This window comes from Gigantopelta aegis, chromosome 6 (genome assembly GCF_016097555.1).
Source record: "Gigantopelta aegis isolate Gae_Host chromosome 6, Gae_host_genome, whole genome shotgun sequence".
Taxonomy (NCBI): Eukaryota; Metazoa; Mollusca; class Gastropoda; order Neomphalida; family Peltospiridae; genus Gigantopelta; species Gigantopelta aegis.
In genome coordinates this window covers 43760407-43763679 of record NC_054704.1, presented here as the reverse complement: position 1 = coordinate 43763679, position 3273 = coordinate 43760407, and the positions used below count along the sequence as shown (strand labels likewise).

Below are 3273 nucleotides of genomic sequence, written 5' to 3'. Positions count from 1 at the left end.
AAATGGTTATTACAAAAAGGTGATTATACCCAGTTGAATAGGAACACAGTCTTATTTGGAATTATAAATAGTAAACATATATTTGTAAACTCATTAATTGTTAACGTAAAATATTACATATACAAATCAAACTTACAAAAGCGTACACTAAATGAAACTGGTATCAACAATTTTATTAAAGATAAGTTACAAATAGAAAAATACATATATTACAAAAACTGTTTACATACAGAATTCGACGACAATTGGGAACCATGGTTAAAAGTTCTAGAAGGCCACAATTGAGACACTTAGTACTTTTTTAAAGTGTATAATTTTAAATATGACGCCAGTTTGGAAGTATATTTATAACTTCATTTTAAGTTTTCTCTTTTCAATCTTCTTTTTATTTCCACTTTTGTCACTGCTCCTTTTTTATATATTAGCATATTGTCTGCTATGTACTTTGTAAGGTAGTGAATTCAGGACCCAACCCTGACACTATCATAACATATTTCTGGGGCAATAAACTATTTATTAAAAAAAAATAATAACAAAAATATAAATAAATAAACTAAAAAATAAATATTAAAGGGACATTTCTGAGTTTGCTGCATTGTAAGATGTTACCGACTAATAAAATATTTCTACGATTAAACGTACATATTAAATATATTAACTTGTTTAGAATATCAGTGTGTTTTTGGTCGTCTTAAAATGGTCGTCTGGAGTTTGTCTTCAAATAATTTCGTAACCCCCCCCCCCCCAACATATTACATATTTTAGGAAATAAAATGAAATTTAACCTAGTACAAATATTAGAACGATCAGAAACATGTTTAATATACAGCCACTAATATGATATACAGAACAATATATTTGATATATAATTACAATCGTTAAAAAGTCTCTGTTAGTCGATAACATCTTTAAAATTGCAGCAAATTCGGGAATGTCCCCTTAAAAATAATTAAAAATATATGTTAAGAGCGGGTTTTTTTCTCCAAAATAAATAACAAATCAAAATTAAAAACAATTAAAAAGATATATTGAAACTTATCGGAACTATATATTTTATATTTACGCAAAAAAAAATAATTAACTTTTCATTTTATATGAAGCCAAACTAAAATAAATGGGGGGTGGGGTGGGAGAAAGGAAGGAAAAAAAAGAAAAGAGACCGCCCACCATAACATTATTGGCTGCTATGTTTGAAATGTGTAGATAATGCATTTTCATAATATAAATTAATTGCAAAACGTTCGTCACTGGGTGGACTCGAACCACCAACCTTTCGGTTAACAGCCGAACGCGCTAACCGATTGCGCCACAGAGACTTCATTGTTATAATCAAATGCAAACACTTGATCAGAGTCATAGGGTTTAACGTGCCACATTCAGAGCAAGCTGTTGTAGTGCACGCCTGTCTTGGGAGCATGTGTCGACATTTTGCCGGCTCCTCCATCCGGGACAAGTGCAAACACAATAAACTATAATGCTTATGTACATAGCCCGAGTACACTGCCGTTCGAGAGAGAGACGGACTTTTATTTTCCATAGTTTGACACCCAATACACTTCATTCATTCATTTAGACGGACATTTGAACGGTTAATGTTTACTCTCTCAGCAAGAAGAAACCCGACAGCACCCCCTTTCAATAATGTTCCGGTTGAATACGTAGGTGCTGACTGGATTCTTCGTATAGTGTGTATATTCGTGATTAATATGTTAATATTTGCTATCAGCGAACTCGAAAATGATCAATGTTCAATGTAATCATCACAGTAATGGTATTCAATGTCAAACATAGCGTTATTGTTGTATTAGAGCGGTAATCGTTGCCTACCCTGTGGTAGGTAGCAATTCCGTGTTTTCGCTGCATAGTTATCTCTGGCTGATAGAGCGATCATAACCGTCCAAATGTCCGATTCGGAGTAGGTAGTGTTAGGTTCCCCAAAACACACATACAAGAAAGGAACAGAAATGTGAAGAAAATAAAACAACGAAAGAAATACAAGTATAAACAAAAATAGAAAACGTCAGAAAATTTAAATGTAGAAGGACAACACTATAAGAAACCCACCTTCTCCGGGCAATATATCTTCTTGGTGTAACCGATATGTACTTGTATGTTTCTTGGCTTGAGTCTTCTGTTCTAACAATGTGACATCGCCAAAGGCTTTAACATTAATGTATTGCCCGGGGAGGTCCTTAAAGCAGCAATATCGCCTTCCTATCTTAAACGTCATGATCATATAAGATCGTGTAATAGAAAAGAAAAGGAATATTTCTGCCAAGAACATATTTCATAATAAGACGCAAATAAGACGTGACCCGTAATCCGCACATGTATACATATGCGTGATCCGTAATCCACATGTGTAAACGTATCCGTAATCCGTAATCCGCATGTGTATACGTATGCGTGATCCGTAATGCGTTATTCGCATGTGTAAACGTATGCGTGGTCCGTAATGCGTGATCCGTAATGCGTGATCCGTAATCCGCATGTATATACACATGCGTGATCCGTAATGCGTAATCCGCATGTGTATACGTATGCGTTATCCGTAATGTGTGAACCGTAATACGCATGTATATACATATGCGTGATCCGTAATGCGTATCAATCACTTCCTGTGTATATGGGTTGAGTATATTCCATTCACGCGTCCTCCTAGCGCGAGTGCTCCGTCAGTAAGAAAGCTAGACGGACACTAGGACAGTTGTTAACACTCTCCTTTTTGTTTGTTTGTTTGTTTTTGTTTTGTTTTTCAAATTGAAGAATTTCAAACCAGATCTGTGCAATGACTTATATATGAATTATATACTCCCAATGGCGAAGAAACTATCAAGTCAAATGGTTTCGTTCTTATAAGTATTATTTTTGGTCATACAGCACCCTCAACTAGCGAGTTGCTTAAAATAATCATTGGGTGTTTGGGGGAGGGGGGGGGGGGGGGAGCGAGTCGTAGCCCAGTGGTAAATCGCCCGCTCCCTTTTTGTGAGCCCATTGGGCTATTTCTCGTTCCAGCCAGTGCACCACGAATAAGATATCAAAGGCCGTGATATGTGCTGTTCTATCTGAGGAAAAGTGCACATAAAAGAGTCTGCTAGTGGAAAAATGTAGCGGGTTTTCTCTGAGGACTACGAGTCAAATTACCAAATGTTTGATATCCAATAGCCAATGGTTAATAATAAATTAATGTGCTCTAGTGGCGTTATTAAACAGACAAAACTTTAACATAATAACTTTCGTAACATTTCAGCATAAAAGGAAGCCAGGTAGACA

At 35.7% G+C, this 3273-nt stretch overlaps 1 non-coding gene across 1 annotated transcript; it reads right to left on the bottom strand.

Annotated features, from left to right (window-relative positions):
• Nucleotides 1–1242: 1242 nt before the first annotated feature.
• Nucleotides 1243–1316, bottom strand: Trnan-guu. Its single transcript has one exon. It is a non-coding gene; the product is annotated as a tRNA-Asn (tRNA).
• Nucleotides 1317–3273: the final 1957 nt, after the last annotated feature.